General features: G+C 39.8%; 1 protein-coding gene across 1 annotated transcript in view; it reads left to right on the top strand.

Moving 5' to 3' along the window:
- The window catches only part of LANCL3 (LanC like 3), a 38,623-nt gene that overhangs the window by 10,180 nt on the left and 12,064 nt on the right, over positions 1–16,379 (top strand). The window lies entirely within an intron of this gene.

Below are 16,379 nucleotides of genomic sequence, written 5' to 3'. Positions count from 1 at the left end.
TCCTTTGTTCCCTGAATAAAACTGGAAATATGTTATTCTACTTTGTAACACCACATGTGCCATTATATATTCAGGCAACATCTGTGAAGTGGTAGAGTTCCGTTGTGGAAGTATAGTTGAAACAATATGTTTGAGAGGATCATATTAAGTTATTTATTTTGTCCACATTAGAGATCAAGGAATAAGTGAAATATGAAGAAGTGTCTTGAGGTTAAACTTATTTTGTTCTTGTGATTTGCTTTTGTTGCTAATGTAAAGATAAAGCTCAGTGTTGTCTCTCTCCCTAGTTCTGTCATCTTCAGTGAGGGCCATTTGTGAGGGCCATGAATCCATTCTTGGATTCACCAGCAGCATAAGTCAATGGAAATCTATCCCTCTATTTTTATAAAAGTTTCTTATAGTTTCAAACAACATCACCAAATAAATATTTTGGCTTACTGGAACTGTCTTAACAAAAGTAAAGATTGTCTTGCAGTAAAGTAATACTATGGGCAGGGGTTGGAAGCATCAACCTTGCCGTAGACATTCATAGGACTTTGAGCGTGCCATTTTCACTAAGGTTCTTTATCCCTTTGTAAAGCTAACTCCTGATCCTTAGATACTTCTATTTGTCATCTGTGAAATGGCTAATGTTATACTTAATTGCTTTAGTTTTCTGAGGCTAAGCTAGTGATTAATTAGTCAAAATTACAGTTATAATAGCAATGGATCCTAAGATACACATTCCACATGTAGCTGTTTAAATTTGACCAAACATAAGTTGGTCAAATATGAACTTGGGGAAAATTCTTAGTAGTAGAACAGCAAAACAGACTTCTTCAGGCTCTTTAAATAAACAGTGATTTGTTTGTTCTTCATCTTTCAGAGCTGAATCAATCATGAGCTTGCTTATTCCAGGCTGCCATTTTTGTACATACACATTTTTTATTATGCCAACAAAAATACCTGGGAACAATGCTTATATAACTGCCACACATCCAGAAGACAAAACGTAGACAGAGTTATATTGCGAATGCATTTGTCCTATTTTGATTTTGTTCTCTGAGCAGTGTGGGACTGCTAGCTTATTTTGGTAGAATAAATATGAGGTAAATTTTAAAAAAACACACAGGTAAGCTGAATCAAACTCAGAGTTGAATTTAATGATCTCTAGAGGAGTAAAATCCACATCATCTGTCTGAACAGTGTATTGACATACTCACATTTGGGTTTGGCTTAGTTATAGAGTCAAAACACGGCCAAGGCTGGAAGGTACCTCTGAAGATTTTCTGGTCCAGCCTCCTGCTCAGAGCAGGGTCCACAAGAGCAGGTTGCTCAGGGCTGTGTCCACTTGGTTTTGAGTATCTCCACACTACAACCTCCCTGAGCAACCTGTTCCTGTGTTTTGCCACCCTCACAAGAAGAAAGCTTTATATTTAAGTAGAATTTTCTGTCACTGGGCACTGCTGAGAAGAGCCTGGCTCTGTCTTCACTGCTTCCTCCCATCAGGGGTTTATACACGTTGATAAAATCTGCTGTGAGCCTTCTCTTCTCCAGACTGAACAATCCCTGAGTTAACACATGGGAAGTACCCATGAAGGGGTAGAAAAATTAAATGTGACTCCCATAAATTGCAGTCATTGCTGCTCCATTCATCTCTTTCCCTGAAAGCAGGCTCACAATGCTATTCCACCTGCTCTGACTTCCCGTAGTACCTTGGACAGGCAAAGGATTGCAGGTTTTTTACCCTTCGGTCGCAAACAAGGAAGAGTGTGAAGTCCAGATGGGTCGAAAGGAGCCATTCAGTGCCATGCTTTGCCACAGAGCCTTAAACACTGGTTACGTCCCTTCTTGTCAATCTTTACTGTATCCAGGAAGGACATAATCTTCCACTGGTAGCTAAGTATTAAGGTGAATAAAGTTGTTCCTGGCTCTTGCAGGTAGTTGGGAAAGTTATGGATTTTAAGAGCTTTAGTGTAAAGATATTTTTTTAACAAAAACAAAGCAGTCTTAGAGCATGCTGCAGCCCAGGAGCTTCTGAGTGCCTTGCACCCCTGCAGCGTTGAACGTCTGTTAGTGAAAATGTCTAGATGATGGTAAGAGGTGGACCATGCCACACAGCTAAAGGAAGATAAGAAGTACACTAAAAGTACCAGTCCGACTGTGCTATTGCAAGATCGTTTCCTCAAACACCCCAGGTTGATGCTTGCCAGTGAAGGAGGGGAGTTCCCTGTCCCACATTATGTGTGAGGAGACAAGGTGGCATCAGGGAAGAAGGTGAAACCTTTTTCTGAAAGCTGAGTTACAGGCCAGGGGTGATATAACATTCTTTGTGGTATCTGTGGGTAGCCAGGACACCTCTCAAGCACTGGGGCTGTGAGGGAGGGTCTTTTCTGTTGGCATTTTATGGAATCTTTTTCAAATTTTGCCAGACAGACATCAGAGGACTTCTGTGTCCTTCTGGGCCCTTGCAGTGAATCTTCTTTACTCCAAGAGCATCAAGAATATTAGGCACACAATAGGTAGGAAAGGCATCTGGCAAAGAATTCTATAAATTGTAAGTACATGTAGTTTGACATGACAGGCTTGACTTGGAAAACACATTGTGTCATCTGTAGGTGCTGAAACAGCTGGCTGGGCTCTTCTGTCTCACTTTGCACAGTTCCTCCTCTAGGGCTGCAGAGAAGTGTCATGTAAAATGACAAATCCAACAAAAGAGAAGCATGGCATTGAATGCTCCCAGAGCAGCAACAGCACAATATAGTCCGTAGCATGAGGTAATAGCAATTCCTTTTAGTTAATTATACAGGACTTTGAGATCTTCAAATGCAGGGTAATGGCTAAGTGCAGTTAGTGTTTGTTGGTTATTATTGATGGTGGTATGATTTATCTCATGGCTCTTAACTCCTCTTGCTCTTTTCTGTGTTAGGTTTGAACTCTTCTTGAGTAATCTGAACTGCACCTTCTGGCACAGCAGTCTCTTTTTTCCCAAAGCGTGATTGGCTTATACACAGTCACAACTGAGAATAAGTAGCACAAAGGGAAGATTCATAACACTTTCCTAATTGCAGAGTAGTACTAACTGGCAATCTTTTAACCAGGAGTAAAGTACAGATGGTGATCCCATTACTTACCAAGTAAGCTACATTTTAAAGACCACAGTATCCCACACTTCCTCAGATTAATCCCATGACTCTTACTCTGCTCTTGAAATGTGGCAGTATCAAATTATAAGTGACTGTCTGTATCTGAAGTATGACTTGAATTGTATTTGGAGTTGTGGGCATATTGCCAGGCTTTGCTAATGGCACTGTGTGCCACTGGAAACTCTTTTGTTACTGTCTTTTGCTTCAGGACTGTCTTTGTCGATGTGCCTGGGAGGATCCAGGAGCCACCTTCAGACTGCTACTACAGTCTAAGAGTAGGATAAAATTCAGATGACTCAGAGGACTCGATCACCTTCATCTGGTTTTCCTGCATTATGCTGTCAGCATTCTTCTTGTGGCTTAAGTTGATATTTCTATTCAGTGACTTACTGGCATGGCACAAATTGCAGATCATCACACAAAGTAAAAGTGGCATGATGCCAGCATGGAGTTCTCTAGAATTACCTTTACTTGAAAGCGGTGCTGGTGCTACTTTAAGGTGACTAATTTATGCTTCTCTTAGCCTATGAATGATGCTGTTGTGTCATTTACCTCATTTAACTAATTTCACAGGTTGCCACATTGTTCCTCAGCAGCAAATATTTAGACATACTTCTAGATGTCACATGCCTCATAAATATCTGCATAAAGGAACTATGCATATAAAGCAGCATGACTTAGAAGAATAAAGAAGTCTTGCTAGAGATGCAAGATCAGTTGTTGGAAATAACAGAATTATAAAAATAATGGGTACGAAAGAGCAGTAGCCAATACTCTGTTTACATTTGAATAGGACTTTTGATGCAGTGTCAAAGATACTGTCTTCCTTGAAAACTTAATTCATGCTGGCTTGGATGGGGACATTGTGGATTTGGAATTGGCTGAAAGACCACAAGCAAAGCTAATCATAACTACTAATAAAGGACTGATTTAGGAACCAGCCTTATTTATTATCTTCATTAGTGATCCAGAAGAGGCAGTTCACTGGATAAGAATTGCTTTGGCTTTTAAACTGAGACAAGTGCCAAATACCATGCACAGGCAGAGGAAAAGTACGAAAACAGCTCAAGAGATTAAAAAATGAGCTAAAACAAGGTTTATTTTTAGCAGGACAAGCTCTTGTGTCTGGGGAGCATTATCTGTAATACTTACCCTTTATGCTAGGAGGAAACTGAGATTTAAGTAGGCTGAACATGACAGGACCTTAGTTGATCATATACTCAAGTTCACGTGAGTGTTTACATATCATCTGCGTGTATGCTGCATCACTTCTTGTACATCTGGATGTAACATGAACATGAGGTCTATGCTTACATTAATGTAAATAAGCATTACATTTGTTTGCATTCATCCTGCATGGAATGAACAGCTAATATAAATGAAAAGTCATAACCAATCCTGATAGAGGTTAACACAAGATGGTATCCAGAAGGTCAATGAAATTTTGGACTGCCTACACAGCTGTAGCACCCAACAGAGATATTACTGATTCATTTTCTGTGATTCTTCAGGCCTTTCCATTGCCTAAAAGACACTCTGGATGCCAAGACCTGAGAGTTTTGAGGTCAAAACTTTTCCCTGCTGGTGACCTAGTTTTGGATATGCCTAAATGTCCAAGGCACCTAGTTTATGCTCTTGAAGTCTCATGGGCATCTTTTGATAGGCATGCAAATCCTGAGAGTGCTGTACTGTGGGGCACATAAGCCATGCCAAAATTCATGAGGCAACAGCTGTATGACTTGCCATCTATGGAGCGCTAGCACGGATTTATAGTGCTCTTTTCTCTCCATGGTGCTTATGCAGCTCTTTCCAGTTGCCTTCCCACAGTAGTAGCTGCTTGCTCACCTGCTGTAGCTCATCTCTCCCTCCTCCAAAGGAGGCTCTAAAGCTGCAGCTGGGGAGCATGTCCCCCCTAGCTGCTCTCTCCCTGTTGCAGTCTCTCCCAGTTTGCTGGAGGTGCTCTTCTCACAGAACTCCAGGCAGGGTCTGGCCTGCTGTGGAGTAAAAATGAAGTAAGCATCATGTCTTTTCCCATTGGCAAGGGCAGAATGTGTTCACCTCTCATCACCCGTACAGTTTTTAAGACCAATTGGGCTCCGAGAAAATTACAGGCCAAGTAGGGGTCATAGTCTCCTCCTTTTTATATACAATAACTTTGAGATTTCATCACTAACCTGGTAATTCAAATTCACAACCCTTCTCTTTCTGACACAGTGCAAGAATTTAAGCTGATGCTTTTAAGCCGCATGTGCTGATGGCTAGAGCAAGTTTCTTACTGCAGCTCAGATTGAAAATTGCTTATATAAAATACTCAAATTCTGTTCTGCAGAGCAGGGCCTGGAGGGAAGTGCTCCAAACTCTGGGCTCCAAAGTCACTCTGTTTCTTTGTCACCCAGAGTGTAAGCATGGAAAGAAAACGTTCCTGCGTGGCAGAGACACCCTAACAGCAGGACAGCTTTGAGTAACAGTTTTCAACCTTGTCCAAACAGTTGAATGCTTGCATTTGCTTGCAGTCAGGAGCACAGCAGTATACAAATGTTTCTTCTTCAGGATTTGTTTCCAATACTCCATCTGGTTTAATATCTTGTACCAGTACTAGATGACTCAAAGTAGGTGCACAAATGTCTGTAGAAGGTAGTTTTGAAATGTGCTATCTGTAACTTGCCTAATCTGCATTTTTAAAGGAATGGCTTTATGCTCTGAAGCACAAGAGCTTATCTTTCTTCCAGAATTGGTGGACTGAGTTCTGGGGATTAGTTGTATGACTTGGACTTGCAACATCTGTCGGGAATAAATGTTCTTACATTGTGATTTTTGATGAGTTCAAAGGTGATAAAATATTTATTTAAAGATCACAGGCTCTGAAGAATTTTAATTTAATTTAATTGGAGTGGTGGGGCACTTCTGGCAGTTAACCCAAAAATCTTAAAAAAAAACCCCGCAACACCATAACTATAGAGAGGTTCAGCTGGTTTGTTAAAATTCCACAGTGCGAGTGGACTCAGGTAAATTTTGCAGAAATAAATTCCCTATCTTACTTGAGTCTTGGGTGAGCAGAGAGATACTTTGTCTTTCAGCTTGCTGTTTTTCATAAGCTATCATTTTGTTCTTACATAACAAGATAAAATAACTTTCTGTGGTTAATTACCTCTGCTCCAGAAAATAAATGTAGCAATCTTTTTAGCTTCACTTCTTAGGAGAATGTCTTAACTTGTTTCTACAGCACCTGTCTCTGCTTGATTTTTTGTATGTTGTTGTGGTTGGTTGATTTGTTTTATTTTGATGATGAGAGAACAGACCTGGAGACCTGCCCAATCCCGTATTTGTGACAAAAAATTTCATCCTGGAAAACAGTGGAAATTTGACCCATGTCCTACAATCACAGCTGCATCTGTGAACCATGACCTAGCATAACAGCTTGAAGGGCAAGTGAATTCCTGTTAAACTGAATATCAAGTGAGATCACGTAGTTCCGTCCAGTACAATTTGATGGTGGGGATATAAGCTGCGGTCTTTCATTTTATTGCTAGGTTTTTGGTTCTTCAAACAATATATTTGCGGTAGGAAAGAAGCTTTACAGCAAGAGTGTAAAGCTCTGCCTCAACACAAAATATAAACCATTATTTGAAATTCTAGCTTCAGGGAAGTGGTATCTCATACCTGAACTGAAATTATTAATCCTCTTTCATTTAGATATGGAAGACAGTATATTGCCCAGCTCGTCATAGGAAACAATCTCCTTGAGAATATTCGTTGACATGAAGCAAAATTCTTTCAGGAGTTACAGGGAGAACTGCTGCTTATAAATGCAGTTTTCTTCATAGAGCATAGACAGCCTTGAATTGTAAAAAAAAGATGAAAAAACCCAAATGTTTTTATCGTAAGTCATGCATTCCACATTGGTGTAGGGCAATGAACGAGAATGCATCTGCTTATCACTTCCCTCCAAACTGACTAAAATCAATTGAGTAGGATCAATCCTTGAAGAGTTAAATGTTTGCTCAGCTCTATCTATTAGGTTTTTCTACTCTGCGTCTGCAAGCAAGGTCAGCATTTTACCCTGTCAAGTAGGCCTTATTCCTGGGTTCTCAATCTTTAAAGGCTACCTCAGACAAAATCGTTACTGGCCTCAACTGTGAGCCAGCCCCATGGTGTTACTGGTAAGACATGGACTAACAAGTATTTATAGGAATAATTACATGGCATAGAAATCCTATTTATTGAGTGAATTATTAGGCTTCATTCCTGGGGGTCATCAAATTATTTTTATATCTATGTTAGATATTACACCAACTGGTAAAACTTTCAGCATTTGTTATTTAATATTTGCCAGGAGTAACACCCCCCCCAAGTCAGGACCCATTCAGATCAGTGGGGACTTTGATATTAAAAGCCATATGGATGATCTAATAGGTGAAATGAAATTGACAAATTAAAAAAAAAACAAAACCTGCATGAAACTGAACTGGCTCTTTTTCGTCATTCTGAGTGATTAAGATGATGGTTATCACTGAAGATGAATTGAACTATGAACATCTTTAGAGATATTCTCAAGGAACTAGAAATCAGTCTTTCTCTGTCCCCATCCTATGCTTATTTATTGTATTGCATAGTTGCTTTCAGTGTGATAAAACTATTCATCTTTTTTTGTGATTTCACATGAGCAAGATAATTACTGTTGTTTAAACAATGGAAGCCTTACCGTTATATACAATTGCAGCATGAAAACTGTATTGGCAACCTGGGAAGAGATAAAAAGTTGTGTGGCCATACAGGTCCTGTGCAGTAACTTGGTCAGAGAGGTACCTCAGTGAAGGGTGCAGTAGAAAAACATTTAATCATCCAAAGGTGCTGTATGCAAAGTGCTGTTTTCCCCAGGCCAGTACTACACTGAAGTTGTATGTAGACCATTCTCTTCAGACACAGCTAGTTAATGTAGCCTACAGGGCCCAGGAGCTCTTTCACTCTTTTATCTCTCTCCCTCTCTCTTTACCCCCTTTCCCTCTCTCCCAGGGTCACTTATACCAACCCTTTTCTGTTTTATGGCACCTTTTGCAGTGTAACACCCAGCTAGTCCTTTCCAGCCCATATGAGGAGTAATAGAGGTAGCCAGCCAGCAAGCACATAGCCTCTACCTGGAGAGATGACTACAGCAGTGAAGTTTTGTTAGCTCAGGTGTATGAATTGATAACACAGTGCTCTTGTCTCTTTGTCTTTCTTAACTAAACATCAGTTTAAAGGAACTTTACAGGTATTAACATTTTTCCATACAAAACTAGACTAAGTTTCTCAGAGCTGTCCTCATTTCCTCTTACCCCTTGCAACAGTGCATTCCAGTGCCTGATTTAACTTCTGTATTTAATGGCACCTTCAAAATTAACTATGTCTTCATGAACTTGGTGGCAGTACAATTCATAATCTTAAGAGGTCCTAGCATGAACATTTCTCTTTGCACATTTTTAGTCCTCAGAAGTAAACACATTACAGTTTATTAGATCAGTGCCCTATCAGATGCTGAATGCTCTTGTTTCCAGAGGAAGTAAAGGAATGAAAGAAGTGTCCAGTTCTTTCTGAAACCTTCAGAACATCTTAAAACATGGCCTATTTGTTTGGTTTCTAGATACAGTTGCCATTTGCATTTGTATAACTCTAAGCCTAGGTCAGCCTCCTTGTGAAGAGTATTAGCCTTTACTGGCTGACTCAAGATCGAGTTCTGACTATCTCATGTTGACCTGCAGACATGTATAAACACTAATAAATGCATTTTTCCAAGGAGCAGTCTGCCTAAGTTCCTGGTAGGAAATGGTGGTGCCCAGCTGAACTGGACTTGCATCATTTTTTGAGTTCAGACTAAAGACATGATTACTGCAAAGAATGGGGAGACTTACCGTGTTACAAAGTGTTTATATTTTGTGAAGTCTGTTTCATAAATCCTGTTTCCTGCTGCTCTGGAACTGGAAGAATGGATAGTACTTCTTATACCTTTGCATAAGTTGCGTACATAAACCAGTTATAACAAGAGGGCAGCTTTGCTACAACCAGAAATGTGTCTGGAACAGATGAGAACGTGGATTCACTTCCAGTGAACCAGCAGACCCGCTGTTAAGGGGAAGTGAGCTGATCCAAAACGCAGGGACAGAGCAGATGTTCCATGCTTACCAGTGTAAAAAATGGAATGAGATCCTGGGGCAGCACAGCTACAACACACTGGGCTGCCTGTTACCCAGTCAAGAGTGCAAGGTGTTCATCTTGGAAGATGTTTATTATTGTAATGCAGAATTGTCAGGGACACATATCTGGAGTGCAAAAGGATAGATCTCCCACCAGGAGATGACAGCTCTGCGCTGCAGTTTTGGCATAAGCTAACTAAAGCACTTTTGTACTGATGTACTTTCTGAGACTAAAGAGAGTCACAGGATTTCCCACTGATGAAGTTTTTGCATGAATAATCTTCGTCCTACTTGTGTGGGGAGTGTAGATGGAAGAAAAGCAGTATCCGTGCAGCACTAATCTCTGACTCATTTGCAGCTGTCATAAACTGCTCCAGTGTCTGGTGGATGCGTGGTTGACACACAGGAGCTCCAAACAAGGATATGGATTGCAGAAAGTTGATCACTGATGCATCCATTTTAGCCAGTTCACAGGCTCTGTGCCTCCAAAATGGCTCAGCCATGCGTTATAAGGCTGGTGAATAATAATAATAAAGAAAAAAGAAGAATTTTATTTGTTTGCTTAAAAAAGCTGGGGTTGAATTCTGTAATGCAGAAAAAAGCCTCTCTGAGCAGTGCTGGGTTTGTTTCTCAGTTAATTTGCAAGTGTTATATTTTTACTGTTTTTAAACATGTTTTTCAATTCATGCTGTTGAATTTGGGTGCAATTCTAGGGAGAGATGTTTGAAATGAAATCATTGGCTCTCTGTGGTAACCCTCTCTGCTAGGCAGAAGAGAACATGCAGCTGGGGTGCAGACAGCTGCCATTTGAAAGCCGTAACAACAGGAGTGCATCCCGCGGTACCTCACTTCTTCCGTGATGGGACTTGTCCTCCTGTGCGATTCCCTGTCTTTGATGTTGACTAGCACCTAAGCTCTCAATAGGCAGACTGATACCTCTTCAGTTATGTTGGTTATCTGAACTGCTCTGCTCTTAGATCTGTTCCTTGACATCCCTCCTGCTTCAGTTCTACAGCAGCAGAGAGCAAGGAGTTGTGCTTCCTTACTTTCTTCCTGTAAAGAGTGTGATGGGGACCTCTTGTTTCCTTCCCAAGACCTAGCAGAGCCACTGTAAGAACTAGGTAGCTGTATCCAACCAGACCCTGGTGCAGCTGAATGAAAGATGTTGAGGCCTGAGTGTAACTGGAGAAACGAATGTTTTCCCTCTCTCTTCACTCGCTCAGGATAGGGGGAGCTTGAAGAAAAGCCATTTGCTGTTTTTTCTTCAAACTCTCCAGTGTCTAAGTTGAGACAGAATGAATAGTGATGGTCATTGCATCTGACCAACTGTGTAGCAGCACCAGCTGCTCCCAGGCAGCCTTCCAGCTACAGTAACAGTTGTGCTTCATCCTTTTTCGCAACACTTCATTTGCAGTCATGTCTGAAATTTTCCCCTTCTGAAGGACAAGTTTAACAGCAGAATTTGATGGGTTTAATGCTACACAGTCCTGGCGAGTGAGACCTGTGGAAATTTTGTACTCTCTTAGCAATAAAAAAAGTGCTGTATTGTCTTCTTTACCAGTGATCTAATTCATCAGGAATAAATGCAGCCTTCAGGTTCTGATTGGACTCATGAATAGTGATCCACAAAACAGGACAGGACTGACATGGCTGTTTCCATGTTGCTGAGGCAAAGAGCAAGCCTCAAACCCCCCCAAATTTAAATGTTAAAAAGAAGCAATAACAATGGGACGTATAGGGAAATCTGTTTTACTCAAGATTGCAGTCGGGTACCATTTTTCAATGAACTGACACAATCATATTAGTAGTTGTGCTGAGTCTACACACATTGCCATGTAGTTGTGGTAATATGAGAAATTTGGGAAAGTATGCTCTCTAGAAAGTACTAGTAATGGTGCTGTTACAGCATGAAACATACTGCATTAGCAACAATGTTAGTAGTACTTCAGGAACTAATCTGATTCCTTGAACAAAGTTTTCAGGAGGTTTAAGAAAAATACTCATTTTTTACTTTTTAAAAGAAGGGTGTACTTAACACTGCTTGTAAGGAAAGCAGACAGCTGTGCTCTTGGATTTGGGTTTTCCAGTGTGCTGCAGGAGAGGTACATCAGTCGGGTCGGGGCAATCCCAGGCAATGCTACAGGTTGGGCAGAGAAGAGATTCAGAGCAGCCCTGCGGAGAAGGACTTGGGGGTGTTGGATGACGAGAAGCTTAACATGAGCCGGCAGTGTGCGCTTGCAGCCCAGAAAGCCAACCGTATCCTGGGCTGCATCAAAAGAAGCGTGACCAGCAGGTCGAAGGAGGTGATCCTGCCCCTCTACTCTGCTCTTGTGAGACCTCACTTGGAGTACTGCGTACAGTTCTGGTGTCCTCAACATAAAAAGGACATGGAGCTGTTGGAGTGAGTCCAGAGGAGGGCCACAAGGATGATAAGAGGGCTGGAGCACCTCCCGTATGAAGACAGGCTGAGAGAGTTGGGGCTGTTCAGCCTGGAGAAGAGAAGGCTGAGTGGAGACCTCATAGCAGCCTTCCAGTATCTGAAGGGGGTCTACAAGGATGCTGGGGAAGGACTCTTCCTTATGGACTGTAGTGGTAGGACAAGGGGTAATGGGTTCAAACTTAAACAGGGGAAGTTTAGATTAGATATAAGGAAGAAGTTCTTTACAGTGAGGGTGGTGAAGCACTGGAATGGGTTGCCCAGGGAGGTTGTGGATGCTCCATCCCTGGTGGTGTTCAAGGCCAGGTTGGACAGAGCCTTGAACCACGTGGTTTAGGGCAAGGTGTCCCTGCCCATGGCAGGGGGGTTGGAACTAGATGATCTTAAGGTCCTTTCCAACCCTTACTATTCTATGATTCTATGATTCTATGATCAGTCAAACTGGAATAAGTCTAAGGGGAGGCAGAACCCTCTGTCTTTGTACCTACTACTCTTCCATGGCTTCAGGTGTTAGCATCATCTGAAAGGAAAAAAAAACCTGTCCATGACTACACAGAAAAGTCCTTGAACAATTTCAGCCCTGTCTTAGGTAGAAAAAAAAATCAAGTTTAAGGAGTGAACTGAAGTATCACGCAGTGCAGTAAGGTATCATTGAATTACCAAGTTGGCTCCAGCATCTTTGCTTGAGTCAGCTGTCCTGCTGAACACAGAATTGTGTATCTTTTCCTACAGCATTTTTGAGTATTATAACTAATTCACAAGCTCCCTCTGCTGGCCTTCCAGCATAGGAGACTAATGGGAAAGCTGCTGTTAGGTTATTGTAGACTGACCCATTTTGACAGCTTATTTTGACACTTTCTGCAGCATCAGAGAAAGTGTATGATCAAATTCATGTAAATGGCTTTCTTGAAGTGTGACAGAGAGGTTTTATGTTTTAGATATATTTTTTTTTTTGCATGCACAGAGGAAGGCCTTTTCCACAATAATGTAAATGTAGCTCCTCAAAGTACTGACGCATCTATAAAAAGATAATGATACTTGGCATTCAGTAATGCCTTCTGTTACATACAGGAAAGAGCTCTAAGAAAATAAATAGAAATCTTCTAAAAGAATTAAAAGCTTACAGTCCTCAAATACACTCAATGCAGTATGCAGTTCTGTGTAGCAGTGGTTTTCAAAAGGCAAATCATGAGCCAAGGGGCTTGTAGCGGGCATTCAGAGGAATAATGAAGTGCTGACAATTTTACTGTAATTGGCAGCAAAGAAGAGCTAGTCCTGCTCCTTTCAGCCTAATCCTCAAGGTCAAGATTTCTGTCTACAGTTTTTGAAACATATCTAGGGCCTAGCACTGTCATAACTAATATGTTACAAAATCTCTCTTAGAAGATTGAAAGGAGATGTGAAATTATTTACCTCTAACAATCTAAAGGTTGAGTAAGACTGCTAACAACAAAGGATGATGTTCTGTGATGCTGTAGACATGGCACTTCCTTGCTGACTTTTAACAGGGATTTACTGAATAAAGTACCTGCCTTAAATAATTCACAGATTTGTGGAGTACCTTAATGGGAGAAGGCATATTGTCTGCAGTAGTACAAGAGAAAAATTGAGAGACTTTGGAAACACAGTGGCTTTTTTACTGTAAATAGGACTTCTAGGCACGGGCAGAAGTACAAATACTAAGTATTAAAGTGCTGCTGAACTGATATGGAAATTGCAGGGGAAATGTGGAATGCATGTATTGCAACCCTTGATCTAGTGAGGAGACTCTTAATGAATGCTTTTAATGTGATAGGATAGGTTGTGGTGTCTTTCAAAATACAAAAAGAGTTAGCTGAAATATAAACCATCAACAGTATATCTCTAAGTGTCAGTAGTTTTTTGGCTAAGTACTGACATGATAAAGAATAATTTTACCTACTGTGTAGCTAGCTCATACCAAACGACATTCAAGAAATTTCTCCAAAAAAAATAAAGCTATCTCAAGCATGAAATTTTTTCTGGGTAGCATATTCTCAATTTGGCTTTATCCTTCATCAAAGCATCTGACAGCATTCACCAGCGGATGTGATACCAATATGTGATTTAACCTTTTAAAGCCTGTGGGTTGATCACTCTATTTCTTTGTTGTCCCTAATTAAACATATTGCTTCAGTAATTCCCAGGGGCAAGGAGGCATTGTTACTCCAGTGAAATTAAAATGAACTTTGTAGAACCACAGCAACACCGACTGTATTTATGATTAATGTATTCTATTATTGTTGTTTTGGTCATAAGTTTTTAGCTGTTTTCTTAAAGATACTGTGAGGGAGCATACAGAAACTAGCCAGAGATGTTATTTCTTGGCAAGGTGAAAAATCTGAGGGGATTTTAACACAGAATTGGTGTAAATACAGTGTAGCAAGCCAATGGAGATCTTAAGTGTGATTTCTGATCATTTAACCTTTAGGAGGCCACTAATAATGACAGTAAGTGAGGGTTTCTGTTCCAGCCGTTTCCTAGAATAAGGAGCAAATACAAATCCTCCATATTTATGTGGAAAACAGGCAGCAGCCCTACAATGGCTGTGGATTGAGGCACTTGGCAAGAGATATTTGGAGTCAGCACAAAAATTTTTGCATTTAGTTATTAGTTAGGACACATCTCCTGCCTGCCTTAAGCATACAGGTCCATCCAAGTGGCCAGAGAGAAGGTTGCTTTCAGGATATGTGGGTTACTTTCTTTTCCATTTTCTTTGGTAATGTGGAAGTGTGTAAGGGTAGGTTGGCTTCCATCATCCATTCTAATAATGATTTTAAATATAATTTTTTATCTGGGTTAGCATGTGAGCTTTCTTTGTATTCTGAAAAAGAGGTGATATTTTTAGCATATTTTATTATGCCAGCCAAAAAGGTATACTATGTATATGCTTAAGTAATCATAGTGCTTAAGTGTTCGGCTATTTACACTTCCTTTATATTAAAAAATGGTGAACAATTCATTACTCGCTAGCTGATACTTCTTTATTGTACAAGGCTGGATTTGAATAGAAGTTTAAATCCGTTTAAAATACACAATAAGCATTTTAAAGTAGCCATTAATTAAATTTAAAAATTAAATGCCTTGAACATAAAAATAAGCTTTACAAAACATGGTATTGAAAGCCAGTTCATTTATAAAGTAACTGAACTGATTAAGATTTTTCTAAACAGTATGCCTTTGCCTTGCAGAATTACAACTAGGAGATCTTATCATTCACATTTATTTTCAAAGGGTTACCTTACTAAACCTTTTACAAAGTACAGAATTTGGAGGATTAGGTTCCAAACTGCAAGGTGGTAAAATAAGAGTTCTGGAGAGAATGCACTATGTATCTGTTCTCTCATTTGCTTAGGAATTAAACTCTTTCTTTAAATTCATTGAAGCTGAAACAATTAATTTAAAAATTACTGGAAATGAGTGAAGTCTCCAGATGTTAAAGGCTTATTTACTTCTACTGCAGTAACATTAAAGATCAGTAATCAAGATCAGAAGTAGGTTTTTCTCCAGGTTATACAAATATCACAGGCATTTGAAGCAGCTGTAATAAAATGCTTTGTTATCAGGGAGCAAAGTAAGATAGACAAACAAGATTTTTCAGCCATTAATTTTCAGTCAAGTTCTAAGTGATACTAATTATCCATAGCATCTTTTACATGCCAAATGAGACAATATGGTTTATAACAGATGTTGCCTCCATACTTAATGCTAACAGAATCTATTAAACTTGAAGAAGTAATTGCAAATCCTATGATAGTACAAATTATAGCAAAACCAAATGTTTTCGGAAACATTTTAAATACATTACCTTGATATTCCAGTTAGTTTTAGGATTACTGTTTATCTTGTCATGTCTGTTTCTACATATTTTTCCTTTCTTTTCTGCTTCATTTTGATTTTTTCCTTTCTCCGTTCTCTTTTCAAAAGTTGAAAATATATTTTTGCAAAGTACAGCTGCTTTCGCCTAAAGCCAAAACCCTACTTCAGTTAAGTTATTTAAATGACCTAGGTGTTGGTCAGTAATGTACAGATGTGGTTGACACAGAGGAAATTGCCAATGATTGCAGTGAACTGCATATAATTAAAGCTGTAGTTAAACCCTGTAAAACCAATTCCTCTCTGAATGCTTTAGGTCAGTAACTTGGAATAGTTTGTGTCTGGTGAAATATACAATTTGTAAATCTTGCTTACTTTTGACACCACTAAGAGTAAGGTATTAGTCATTTCTTAAGACTGCATTAAAGGCAGTGTTGACCTGTTCATGATGATAAAGTGTTAAACATAGCTAGCCTGTCTTCATAGAAGCCTGTCTTCATAGAAACCTGTCTTGCACTTCATTTTTCTTAGCATTTTCTTGAAATAAGAAGACCTGATTGTTTTACTAAGGTATTTCTGAACCTACATATGTAGTAGTGATTTTCAATAAAATTTAGTACCCTCTTCCTTACGCCCTTTTTTTTGTCTGCAGAAAAATCTGTTCCAACAAAGCCTGTAACATTTACTTCTTCTCTAGGTCTCTTTTCCACTATCTTCTCCTAATGTCTCTTCCTCTAGTCTGGAGGCTGTTGTTCTGTAGTTTGCCTGGTGCTTGTTGTCAGCTTCTGCCAGACTGATGGATCTCTGGGAAGG

Source organism: Strigops habroptila, chromosome 2 (assembly GCF_004027225.2).
Source record: "Strigops habroptila isolate Jane chromosome 2, bStrHab1.2.pri, whole genome shotgun sequence".
Classification (NCBI taxonomy): Eukaryota; Metazoa; Chordata; class Aves; order Psittaciformes; family Psittacidae; genus Strigops; species Strigops habroptila.
This window is presented reverse-complemented; position numbering and strand designations above follow the sequence as displayed.